A 14178-nucleotide genomic window follows, 5' to 3' on the forward strand; every position below is an offset into this window, starting at 1 on the left:
TCAGACATGTAGCACCAAGCTACGACAACTGCCATCTGTGTAACCAGTGTATCACTTGGACCACGTTTCTTGCACAGACACCCATATACTACTGTTCCATGCTGAAGTACACAGTCTATCATGTACTGCTGAGATTACAATGACCCTGCTTCGTTTCTGGACTCTCTTGGTTTCATTGTTGGTATACATTCAGTGCATGGCTTACAGCAACTATTGCTCTGTTAATGGTTTACATTTTGCATCAGTCGTGGACAGGAAAGTGGCAACAAGGGCTTGCCCTATTGTGCAATCTGCAACACTGAGATTTGGCAATTACAGTTGTCACTGCAGAGGCAGCAGCAGTACTGGGAAAAACAAAACCTGCAACAAGAACAAAATTCTACTATCCTGCAGCTTATCTCAACAGTAACAATGAAAATCAACCAGTGGTAACACCTATGTTCCCATCGCCATTCACCTGTTCTGGCGACACTTCAGAGAGCTGTAGTGTATAGGCTTTTTGAACTGCACTGTCTAGCCTATAGCATTTCCAATACACTCTCAATCCTTAATTAAATGTCTTTCAGGGAACTATGTGCTCTGTTAACTGAATACTATGGTCAGCAGATGCACCTTTTTGCAACTAGGCTACAAGTCAGTCAGCGACATATACAATACGGACTGTCTTAAGCAGCATGGGCTGTCAACTTGTAGTGTCTCGCATGCCAGTGCAATTTTTCGGCCTTATCAGGACAAGTGCAGAGAGTGAGCACACTAGTCATTTGGAGCTCCAATGTTAGGCAGGTAATGGAACCCCTCATGGAAATAGCATTCTGGGCAGGAAAGAATGCCAGTGTGCACTCAGTATAAGGGAGGGGGGGGGGTCTTGTCCATGACACGGAGGTGCCCCTGCAGGTGGCTGTCAGGTGCACTAGGTGCAACTGGCTTCAAACAGTGTCACATGTAATCACAAATTATGCCTGCAGTTTAGGTTCTGGCGCCATCCTCGGCTGGTAATTTGGTAACGTCAGCTAGCATCGCACATGGGGTGCAGGCTATGCTTGCTATTTGTAGCATAATATCCAAGGCTGATAACAGTCCTCTGGTTTGGAGCAGAGTGGAAGGTCTAAACCAGAGACTCTGCAACAGTATCATATGCAAGTTTCTTGACCTCCATTACTGGGTGCAGAAACGTAGGGTTACCTTTAATAGATCAGGTGTGCACCCCACGCAGGAAGCGGCTACTATGTTAGCAGAGTACATGTGGTGTGCACACAGTTTTTCGTAGATCAGAGAAAGCCCCCTCCCATTAGAACTGGAGATGAATTGCCTGCCAAAATTGAAGTTACAACAACCATAATATTCTCAGAGAAGGCTCGTCCTTGCAGTTCTGATATAGAAAAGGTTAGTACATTGAGGTGAGAAAAGTCATAGGATACCAATATCATGGTGGACCTCTTTTTGCCCGGCATGGTATGGATTCAACAATTTGTTGGAAGTCCCCTGCAGAAATATTGAGCCATGCTGCCTCCATAGTGTCCATAGTTGAGGAAGTGTTGCTGGTGCTACATTTTGTGCACAAACTGACCTCTTGATTATCTTCCATAAATGTTCAATGCGATTCACTTTAGGCAATCTGGATGTTCAAATCATTCGCTCAAATTGTCCAGAATGTTCTTCAATCTGGTGGCATAGCACACTGTCATCATTAAAAATTACATTGTCATCTGGAAATATGAAGTCCATGATTAGCTGCAGTCAATCTCCAAGCAGCCAAACATAACCAATTCCAGTCAATGATTGGTTCTGTTGGCCCAGAAAACCCAGTCCATTGCATGTAAATGGAGCCCACACCATTATGGAGCCCGCACCATTATGGAGCCACCACCAGCTTGCACAGCACCTTGATGCAAACTTGGGTCAATGGCTTTGTGGGGTCTGCACCACATCCAGTCCTACCATCAGCTATTACCAACCGAAACTGGGATTCATCTGACTGGGCCACACTTATCCAGTTGTCCAGAGTCCAACAAAAATGGTCACAAACCAAGGAGAGGCACTGCAAGCAATAGCATGCCATTAACAAAGGCACTCGCATCGGTCGTTTGCTGTCATAGTCCATTAACGCTAAATTTCATCACACTGTCCAAACGGATACCAAGCAGTGTTGCTTGTCTGTTAGTACTGAGGACTCTACACAAGCACCACTGCTCTCAGTCGTTAAATGAAGGCCGTCAGCCACTGTGTCGTCTGTGGTGAGATGTAATGGCCGAGATTTTGTATTCTCAGCACACTCTTGACATTGTGGATCTCTGAATACTGGATTCCCTAATGGTTTCTGAAATGGAGTCCCATGCATCTAGTACCAACTACCATCCTGCATTCGAAGCCTATTAATTCCCACCGTGTGGCCAAAATCACATAAGAAACTTCTTCACATGAGTCACCTGAGTATGAATGACAGCTCCACCAGTGCACTGCCCTTTTATACCTTGTGCAGGTGATACTACTGCCAACTGTTACTGGCTCAGGTAGCATTAGGAACAGATAGTTGGTTGAAACTGGAAATAAATAGCAATGAAGCATAAATTAAGATGGGAATCTTGATTGTAAGAATAGGTTAGCTGTCCATGGTGGCGGCATATTTATTGCAGTAAATAACGCGATAATTTCTAGCAAGGATATTATGGATTCCAAATGTGAATTAATCTGGGTGAAGTCATGCATCAAAGGTCAGTCAAAAATGGTAATCTGATCCTTTTAGAGACCGCCTCAGTCAAGTGCTGTAGTGGTAGAGTACTTCAGAGAGAAGCTGAAGAATGTCAGTAATTCTTACCATGCTGCTGATATGAGGGGAGGACTTCAACGTGACAGGTAGAGATAGGGAGTAAGGCTATCAAAACTGGTCCCAGAATATGTGACATTATTCTACATGTCTTGTCCAAAAAGTACTTCGAGCAGATAGGCAGAGAACCAACTCGTGAAGGTAATTTCTCAGACCACCTAGCAACAAACACAGCTGAACTTATCAAATCAGTTAACACAGAGGAAGGTATCAGTGACTATAAGGCTGTGATAGCAACTGTGACAATGTATTTTACAAAGATGGTTGGTTGGTTTAAAAGAGGGGGGCAGAAGGGATCAAACTGCCAGGTCATCAGCCCCTTGCTCCCGGTAAAATAATTACACAAGAGAAAGAAGAAAAGAAAGGACACATACGGCACAATAACAGGAGAAAAGAAGAAACAGAAGGACAATCAATACTACTATGGACAAAACAAAAAGAAAACCACAGAGAAACAAGAAACAGATAGAAGGGATAAAAACAAGAGAGCAGATGATCTCAGCTGGCCGACCATGAGAATAAAAAGGAAAAGCCAGCCACTCTGCAACACATAAAAACATCCACCCTCAAAGCATTAGGGTGCAGAGCACAAAGGGACAAAGGACATGCGCTAAAACTTACATAGATTGCTAAAACCCACTGTCATGTATAAAGCGTAACACTAAATTAGCTGATGAGGTGTTGTCAGCTAAAATTAATGGCAACGAGTCTGGTAATTGAAGAGTCCGTCGCAGCACCAAGATAGGGCCACTGTCAGCCGGGCGCCGCACCGACACTGAGACGGGCATCAGGGTGCAGGAGGTAGCCGTGCGTCACCCAAGTGTGACCAAGCAGAGCCGGTAGAGACCCTGTGAGAGGCCCGCATGGAGGACTGCCACACATTCGTAGTCTCCTTAATGGCATGAAGCTTGTTGTGCATGCTAAGCTTATGCCATTTTGTCTCCCAAAGCCGCAAAAGCTTGCAGCATAGTACTGAATGCAGGTCAGTTGCAGAGAAGCCGAACTCCATAAGCAGTATCCGCGTAGCCTGTTTGGCCACCCTGTCGGCAAGTTCATTGCCTGGGATTCTGATGGGACCTGGGGTCCAGACAAACACCACTGAAAGACTGGACCATTTCAGGTCATAGATGAACTCCTGGACGGTCGCTACCAAAGGATGACGAGGGTAGCACTGGTCGACAGCTTGTAGGCTGCTCAAGGAGTCCGTACACAGAAGAAACGATTCCCCAGGGCATAAACGAATGTGTTCAAGAGCAAGAGATACAGCCACCAGCTCGGCAGTGAAATCACTGCATCCATCAGGCATGGAATGCTGCTCAATATGTCCACCATGGACATACGTGAAGCCAACATGAGCATCAGCCACCAAGCCGTCAGTGTAAACCACTTCGTGGCCCCGGTATGTGTCAAGAATCGAGAGGAAGTGGCAGTGGAGAGCCACGGGGTTAACTGAGTCCTCAGGGCCATGTGAAAGGTCCAGGCAAAGCCACAGCCTAGGAGTACACCACGGAGGTGTACGTGAATGTACCTCAAGTATAGGTGGTACAGGCAAGGACTCCAGTTCGGAAAGAAGGGATCGAACACAAACTGCAATTGGAAGCCCTGACCTGGGCCGCCGGCACAAGAGATGAACTGCCGTGGGTGGGAAAATGAGATGGTGATCAGGATGCACATGAGAACTACGAACTTGTGAAATGTAACTGGCCAGCAGTTGCGCATGCCTAACTTGTAATGGAGGGACTCCGGCCTCCACAAGGACGCTTGTCACTGGACTCGTCCTACAAGCTCCTGTCACTAGGTGAACGCCACAGTGATGCACTGGGTCAAGTAAATGCAATGCTGAGGGTGCCACCAAACCATAAACCAGACTCCCATAGTCAAGGCGGGATTGGACAAGGGCTCTGTGTAGAGCTGCAGCAGCATAGAGCTATTTGCACTCCAGTTGGTGTTGCTCAGGCAACAGCGGCCATTGATGTGCTTCCAGCACTTCCGCTTAAGATGACAAAGGTGAGGAAGCCATGTCAATCAGGCATCGAAAACCAGTCCTAAGAATCGATATGACTCCAGTACAGTGAGCGGATTGTCATTAAGGTAAAGTTAGGGTTCTGGATGAACAGTACGACGACTTTGCGGCTGAAAACTGGAAGCCGTGGGCTAGAGCCCACGACTGCACCTTGTGGATGGCTCCCTGTAGGCACCACTCAGCAACACCAGTACTAGTGGAGCAGTATGAAATGCAGAAGTTGTCTGCATACAGAGAAGATGAGACAGACGGCCCTACAGCTGCTGCTAGACAACTGCTGGCCACTAAAAATAGAGATACATACCCTGCGGGACCCCATTCTCCTGGATATGTGGGAGGGGGGTGGGGACGAGGGGGGAGGGGGGGGGAAGTACGGGGGAAGTACAGGAGGCACCAACCTGGACATGGAAAGTATGAAGCAACTTCAACAGGAAATTTTGGATAAAAGTCAGGAGCGGCCCTTGGAGACCTCACTCGCATAATGTGGTAAGTATACGATGTCGCCAGGTCGTCATACGCTTTTCGTAAATCAAAAAAGACGCAACCATGTGTTGGCGTCAGGAAAAGGCTGTTCGGGTGACAGACTCGAGGGACACAACATTATCAGTGGTAGTGTGACCCTGGCGGAAGCCATCCTGACATGGAGCCAGCAGGCCACATGACCCCAGGACCCGACCCAACCCAACCGCCGATACACCGTATGTTCCAGCAGCTTACAAAGAAAGATGGCGAGACTGAGGGTCCCGTAGCTATCAACATGAAGCGGGTTTTTACCGGGTTTGAGCACCAGAATGATGGTGCTCTCCCACCATTGCAATGGAAAGATGCCATCGCACCAGATCCAGTTGAAGATGATGAGGAGATGTCGCTTGTAGTCAGATGAGAGATGCTTAATCATCTGGCTGAGGATCTGATCAGGACCAGGAGCTGTGTCGGGTTAATGTACAAGGGCACCGAGGAGCTCCCACTCTATAAATGGGGCATTATAGGACTCACTGTGGCATGTAGTGAATTAGAGGACGTTCCCTTCCAGCCACCATTTGAGTGTGCGAAAGGCAGGGGGGGGGGGGGGGGGGGGGTATTCTCCGACGCAGAGGCTCGAGCAAAGTGCTTGGCAATCGCATTTGTGTCGGCAGATAACACACCATTTATGGTAACACTGGGGACACCAGTTGGGGTCTGGTATCCGAAAACAAGTTTTATCTTTGCCCAGACTTGGGAAGGTGACATATGGCATCCAATGGTCAAGACATAACTCTCCCAACACTCCTGCTTCTGTCGTATGATAAGTTGGCGAATGCAGGCATGGAGCCGTTTAAAGGCTATGAGGTGCTCCAGGGAAGGGTACCACTTATGCCGCTGTACAGCTCGCCGACACTCATTAATTGTTTCAGGGACTTCCAGCAACCACCAAAAGACTGCCTTTCGCCGGGGGCACCATAAAGAGTGAGGGGTCGTGTTTTCTGCCACATTGTTGTAGTCAACTACTCAACCATCACATCGATGTTACCATAGGGGGAGATTCAAGTGACAACAGAGGTGAAAGTTTCCCAGTCCGCCTTGTTCAAAGCCCATCTGGGCAGGCGTCCATGAGTCTGACACTGGGGCAATGATAGGAAGATGGGGAAGGGGTCACTACCACACAGGTCGTCGTGCTCTCCAGTGGATAGATGGGAGAAGTCCTGGGCTGCAAATTGATAAATCAATGGCTGACTAACTACCATGAGCCGCACTGAAATGTGTGGCAGTCCCAGTATTTAAAAGGAAGAGGTAGAATTGCAAAAGTGAAGTTTCGACATCTCTGTCTCGACCACTAAGCACGGTGCCACCCCCAAGGTGTTACGGGCATTAAAATCTCCCCAAAGTAGGAAAGGTTTAGGGAGTTGATCAATCAGTGCAGTTAATACATTCAGGGATACTGCACCATCTGGAGGAAGATATACATTGCACACAGTTATTTCCTGCGTCGTCAGTATTCTGACAGCCACAGCTTCAAGAGTGGTTTGAAGGGGAACATGTTCACTACAGACTGAGTTTAGGACATAAACACAAACTCCACCTGACACTCAATTATAGTCGCTATGGTTCCTTTCATATCCCGTATAGCTGCGGAGAGCAGGGGTCCGCATTGACGGGAACCAGGTTTCCTGGAGGGAAATGCAGAAAGCAGGTGTAAAGCTTAACAGCTGCTGTAGCTCAGCCAGGCGGTGGAAAAAACTGCCGCAATTTCACTGGAGGATGATGTTATTGTGAGCCTGGGAAGGCATGGAAGATTCAATAGGCCAGTTTACACCTCATTGTCACCTGCTGCCACCGACTTTTTGCCTGAGCAGTCAATACTCACTGTGTCTGAGGGTCTGGTGAGATCTAGGTCCTCAGTGGATGCCAGAATCTCCACCTCATCCGCAGACAAAGAGCTTGTAGGTAGCAGTGGTGTGCGTGCCACCACAATTTCCTTGGTCTTGAGGACCTTCTTTTTGGATTTCTCTCACTGCTCCTCAAGTTTCCCTGGCTGGGAGGACTTCAGTGATTCAGTCTCCAGGACTGGACGATGAGCATCAAGCCCTACGGCCAGCTGCTTTTGGGCTCTTCAGCCACTGGTGGATGTAATCTTTCCCATTAGCAGAAATCTGGGAAGGGAGTGACCCAAGGGAACCCTTCCTAGCGAGAGGAGCACAAGACGACTTACGCTTCTCTAGCTCAGAGGTGAGGACTGAAATCCTCGATGGTTGGAGGGGGGGGGGGGGGGGGGGGGGGAATTGCTCCCGAAGTAGGTGGTACAGGAGCAATAGGGAGGGAAGTGTCCCCCACCATCAAGGGGGCAGGTGTAGTCTTGTGGTTCTGAGAGGCGACAGGAATGCGAGGAACTGAAGGGGCAACAACCGTTCTCATGGCATCAGCGTAAGAGGAGGTCTTAGCCACAGGATGTAGGCGCTCAAATTTCCTCTTAGCCTCAGTGTAGGTCAGTCAGTCCAATGTTTTATATTCCATGATTTTCCTCTCTTTCTGTAAAATGCAGTCTGGCGAGCAAAGTGAATGATGCTCTCCGCAGTTGACACAGATGAGAGGCAGGCCACATGGAGTATCGGGATGTGATGGACGTTCACAAGCTCAACACGTGTTGCTGGAATTACTGCGGGATGACATATGGCCGAAATTCCAGCACTTAAAGCACCGCATCGGGAGAGAGGGATATATGGCTTGATGTCACAGCTGTAGACCATCACCTTGACCTTCACGGGCAGTGTGTCACTCTCGAAAGCCAAGATGAAGGCACAGGTGGCAACCTGATTATTCCTCCGACCCCGATGGACATGCCAGACGAAATGAACACCTCTCTGCTCTAAATTGGCGTGCAGCTTGTCGTCAGACTGCAAAAGATGGTCCCTGTGGAATATAATACCCAGGACCATAATTGAGCTCTTATGGGGACTGATGGTGATGGAAACATCCCCCAACTTGTCACAAGCGAGTAATGCCTGTGAATGGGCATAGGATGCTGTTTTTATCAAGACTGACTCCGAGCACATTTTGGACAAAGTCCTCCACCTCCCCCAAACTTGTCCTCTAAATGCTCCACAAAAAACTGAGGCTTCATGGAAATGAAGGATTCCCTTTCAACTCTCGTACATACGAGGTACCGGGGTGAATAAGCTTCACTACCACCCTTAGCCTAGCGTTCCTCCCATGGAGTGGACGAGGAGGGGAAAGATTTGGGGTCATATTTATTAGCATTGAAGTTAGACTCAGCCCACTTAGAGACTGCTGGCGGCATATGACCAGCAAGAGATGACGTACTATGCTTCATGGCGTCTCATCCGCCCTGATGCCACCCACTCCGACTGGGGGTCCTCCCCACTTATGCAACCCTGCCTCAGCAAGGGCCACCTGGCAGGATGGCCATTGCCAGGAGTCCCGATGCCCCAGGGGAATGGGCATGTACCCCTTGGCATACGTGGCGAGTTAACAGTGCAGGCATCAACAGAGCTATCCCAGTGTGGTCAGATGGCTACAACCAACAGGGTTCAAGGCGGCCCCACCACAACAGACAGGCTACCATGCTGGATATGAGGTGCTACAAAGTCCATGGTCATCGTCGGCGCAGAAAGCGACACTGCATAGAACATGGTGGAAAACGCGCACAGGAAGGTGTCCTTGCCCAAGAGATGGGGAATGAGCGGGACTGCAATGCGATGACAAAAAAGTGGGCTATGGATCTCAATGCACGATGGACACAATGCACCATGTAAGGTGCCCTTCCCCTATTGGCTCGCTCTTTGGGAAAATTTAGAAACATGGAGATCAAACCCAGTAGGGGACCATCACATAAAGGCCAAAATGTGAGAGACTCCTTTTAGTCGCCTCTTACAACAGGCAGGAATACCTTGGGGCATATTCAGTAAGAGTAGCAGGGTACAAATTGCAGAGCATCTTAGTAGTCGGGATCAAAAATTCAGCAATAAGGATGAAGATGTGGAGCACAAGTAGAAACAATTCAAAAGCATTGTTCAATATGCTTTAGACGAGTACGTTTCGAGTAAGATCTTAATGGATGGGAAAGACTAACAGTGGTTTAATAGCCATGTTAGAAAACATGCAACGTAATTAAAGGGAGCTTCAAAGATTCAAGAGAAGTGAAAACCTAACTGACAAACAAAAGCTGAACGAAGTGAAAATGAGTATAAGCACAACAATGAGAAAAGCATTCAGTGACTTGAGTGAACAATTTTGTCAACATCTGAGTAAAAATTCTCAAGAGGTTTCGGTCTTAAGTAAAAATGAGCAAGCAGTTCGAAAATCTCTACTCATTCACTCAATGACCACACTGGCACTGTAATGGAAGATAACAGAGAAAAGGCAAAATACTGAATTCAGTCCAGAAACTGTTTCCTGCAGAAGATTGTAACACAGCCCCTCCTTCCAAGCATCGCACAAATGCTGAAATGTCCGATACTGAAATAACCGACTGTGGAACACAAAGCATAGCTACAAAGCATAGTAATGGAATGGTATCAGGATACTTTTAAGATTCTATAAAGATTATGCGAAAGAACTGGCTCCCATTTTAGCAGCCGTTTATGATAAATTACTGTAGCAAAGAAGGGTACTTATCAACTGGAAAGAAGTGCACGTCATTCCCATTTTCAACAAGGACTGCATGACAGATGCACGTAACTGTAAGCCTATACTGTTGACATCGATCTGTTGTAGAATTATGGAATCTGTTTTATGCTCGAGAATTATGATGTTTTTGGAGTACAAAAATCTCTTCTATAAAAAATCAACATGGATTCCACAAACAGAGAAACAACACAGATTCCACAAACAGAGATATTGCAAAGTTCAGTTCTGTCTGTTCCTCCATGAGATCCACAGCGCTGTAGACAATGGTGCTCAGGTTGCTGCCGTGTTGCTTGACTTCAAGAAGGCATTTGACACCATCCCACACTGTCAGTTAGGGAAATAAATATGATCTTACTGAGTATTGGACCAGATGTGTGACTATATTCAAGACTTCCTTGCAGACAGAACTCAACACGTTGCTCGTAACAGAACAGAATAGACTAGTGTAAAGGTAATTTTCAGAGCATCCCAAGGAAGTGAGCTAGAGCCATTGCTTTTTATAGTGTATATAAATGATCTAGTAGGAACCATTACAAGGTGCTTAAGAACATTTTCAGATGATGCCTTTGTCTATAAGAAAGTAACAATGCCAGAAGACAATATCTGTTAACAGAATGACATACTGAGGATTGTTGCATGGTGCAGGTTCTGGCAGTTGGCCCTGAAGATAAACAAATGTAACTTATTGCGCATATATAGGAAAAGAAATCTGCTACTGTAGAACTACACTATTAATGACAAACTGCTAGGAAAAGTATCTACTGTAAAATATTTAGGAGGAGCAACTTTAAGTGGAATGACTACATAAAACAAATAGCAAGAAAGACGGATGCCAGACAGATTCATAGGAAGAATCTTACACAAATGTAACTCATCCACAATTAAACTGGCTTATAATGCCCTTGTTTGTCTGGCTGTTGAGTACTGTTCATCAATGCGAGGTTCCTTACCAGGTAGGACTGATGGAAGGAATGCAGAAGATCAAACGAAGGGCAATGCGAGAGCATTACAGACACACTCAACAAACTCCGGTGGCAGACATTACAAGAGGATCATTGTGCATCACAGAAAGGTTATGCTATTGAAATTTTGAGAGAGCACTTTCTGGGAAGAGTCAGACAAGAGATAACTTCCTCCCATTTACATCTCACAAAGTGACCACGACGAGAGAATTCGAGAACTTAGGGCTCATACAGAGGCTTACCCACAACCATTCTTCCCATGCGCCATTCGCAAGTCAAACAGAGTACGGGGGATCAGTTAGTGGTACCAGAAGTACTCTCCACGATACACTGTTAGGTGGCTTGCGGGGTATGACGTAGATGTGGATATCACCATGTCAGAACTGCAAAGTTTCCTGTGCAGACAAATCTGTGATGTGATTTTGTACTTACCACTTGACAGAAAAGTCAAGGCTAAAGGATAAGGCACAACCATTTCTAGTCTCTGTGAAGGTCTTAAGATTATTAAATCTTTTGAGTCTGCTTGTAACATTCAGCATACTTCCACTAACAAAAATCATTTGACAAAAGTAGTTAGTTGCCATCACAAGCAACAACCAGCTGATGATTTTTATTCATTATCTTCTTTTTACACCCCTAACAGAACTTCACAACTAAATCCACAGTCGTCTGGAGTGCCTGCTTCCCATGAAAAACTTAAGTATTAGGTCTACAACTTTGCTTCCACTGTTTTGCAACAGACGGCAGTAGCGGCAAGTGGGGTTCAGGTAGTTGGTCATAGGTGTAATACAATAAGCTTAGGCATCTGTAAAAACAATGCCATAAAAATATTAGTCGACTTGTAACTGCATCATAAGGTTATTATCAATTAAGTACGTCAACTTACGTATCCATTTCTCACCATTTGCAGGAAGTTTTAATTTTCTGCTTTAACATGAAGAAATCTGTGGCTGTGGCTCTTAAAATGCTGGGTAAGACCAACGGTGAGGGAACTATTAGCGGAAGAACATCCAGAGAATGTTTTCAACGCCTTAAGAACAGTGATTTTGATGTCTAAGACCAGCATGGCGGTGGAAGACAGAACGTTTTCGTAGCTACTGAAACAGACGAAGACAGTCACAGGATACCATTACCGAAAGCAATTGATGCGTTCGAGCCCAGCACTGAAACACAAACGGCCATAATACAGTGAGACACGTAAAGGTAATTTTGCAGTAGGTCAGTGCTCGAGCCCATGACACAAAACCAGTCAAAATATACATGGGAACTTTGAAATGAGAAGTCCAATACCTCCCGCCGTATTCTCCATACATTGCTCTCTCTCTGTCTACCACCTTTTTCGATCAGTGGCATACCTTTTTCGATCAGTGGCATACCTTTTTCGATCAGTGGCATACAGTCTGGTTGACCAGCACTTCCGATCATATGAACAAGTGCAAAATTGAATCGATTCATAGATCCCCAAAAAGACACCCAGTTCTTCTGCTACGGGATTCATATGCTATCTGAAAGAGGGGAGAATGTAGCGGCCAGCAATGGGCAATACTATGAATCATAATTTTTTGTAAGTTTTTCACAACAAAGACCCAAACTTTGAGAAAAAATGGTGGAAGTAAAGTTGTCGGCCTAGTACATCAATCTTCATGATCATCCATTCCTCACCATTGAGTAACCCTTTTTTTTAGTACTGAACAGGCAGGTCAAAAATTTCTTCACCCTCGACACTGGAATATTTCCCAGGCAAGGCAACGGAGTGCCAGTCATGCCCCAGCTGCAGCACCCTTCAGTCACAAAGCTGTTGCCTGCACCACACCATGCTGCAAACTGTTCACCATGTGGCAAACTTGATTCCTGGCAGCTGTGTGTAAACAAGCTACTTGCCAGCATCCTGTACCAACACGGACCGATGACAGCACGTGCTCCACACAGTCACAGCAGCTGACGTCGCAGTTTCACCAGCACTGCAGAAGCTTGAATTGGTTCTTATTATTTTCAAACAGTCAGTGGGGTTCAAGTTGGACACTGGAGCTGCCTTGACAATCAGATGACAACATATATCAGCAATTCAATTCACTTTTGCTCCAAATGGCTCAGCAATAAGTAATATCGGACTGCCAAAGGGCAGCTCGTTTCCTTGGAGAACTGTCACTTACAGCTAAGTACAACAACATTGGGCACATACTAAAATTCTTAGCAGTGAAACCATCGAATGCTCATAACATTTACTGCTTAGATGTGTTCACAGCATTTGGTTTCAAAACAGTGGATCACATAAATTTAGTACCAGAAACAGTACTATTTTCTGATCAGATTTTCTTTGCAATACATATTTTACAGAGAGATTTTCAAACCATCACTAGGATGTGCAAAAAAATGGTACTGCTCATTTCTCTATGAAATCGTCAGCAAAGCCAAAAGTTTGTTGAGCTCACCTGTGAAAAGATAATGTTCATGGCAAGCTTGTATGAATTCAGGAACTAGGCATTTCATTTCACCAGTCTAAACCAGTCAATTGGTGATGCCTATGACTGCCATTAAAAAACCTAATGGGTCTTCAAGCATTTGTGGCACTTTAATGGCAACTATCAGTGCTCACTCCAATATTTATTTCTATACAATGCATCGCCCAAAGGAATTGTTAAAGAAACTAGCCAGGTTTCTCGTAAAACTACCTACGTTCTCAACGAGGCAGCACAGCTTTTTGGTTAAAAACCTGGAGCACATCCTTAGTATTATGCCCTCATGCGACCATATGGTGCAATAATAAATATGCCAGTTTCTGTTAACCTTAAACAATTATAGTCTCTTCATAGCAAGATCACCTACTATGCAAAGTCTATTTCTCCAGCAGCACAAATCACACACCCGCTCCAACATCTGCACAAAGAGTACATTGAATTTGTGTAGTCTATTTCCTCACAGCAGGCTTTTCAACACCTTAACGATTGTCTCATAACAGCGGAATGCCTGATGCCATATATACTGGGCATGCCATCTACGCTTGTGATGGATGCATCCCAGTAAGAGAATGTGGCAATTTTGTCCCATAGTTTGTAAGACAGCTCTGGAAAATAAATTGCCTATGTGACAACTGTGGCACACTGTACTATTCTCAAGTTGAGGAAGAGGCTTAAATCAATAATTTATGGTATCAAGAAGTTTCATGTATACTTGTATGACAGCAAACTCCACCTGTTAACCAACCACAAACATTTAATATACATTTTTAGGCATTGGTCTAAGCT

General features: G+C 45.7%; 1 protein-coding gene across 2 annotated transcripts in view; it reads right to left on the reverse strand.

The window, feature by feature from the left end:
- The window catches only part of LOC124608747 (protein phosphatase 1 regulatory subunit 21), a 201304-nt gene that overhangs the window by 114373 nt on the left and 72753 nt on the right, over positions 1-14178 (reverse strand). The gene's annotated exons all lie outside the window — the stretch shown is intronic.

The sequence above is a fragment of the Schistocerca americana genome, chromosome 1, assembly GCF_021461395.2.
Source record: "Schistocerca americana isolate TAMUIC-IGC-003095 chromosome 1, iqSchAmer2.1, whole genome shotgun sequence".
Classification (NCBI taxonomy): Eukaryota; Metazoa; Arthropoda; class Insecta; order Orthoptera; family Acrididae; genus Schistocerca; species Schistocerca americana.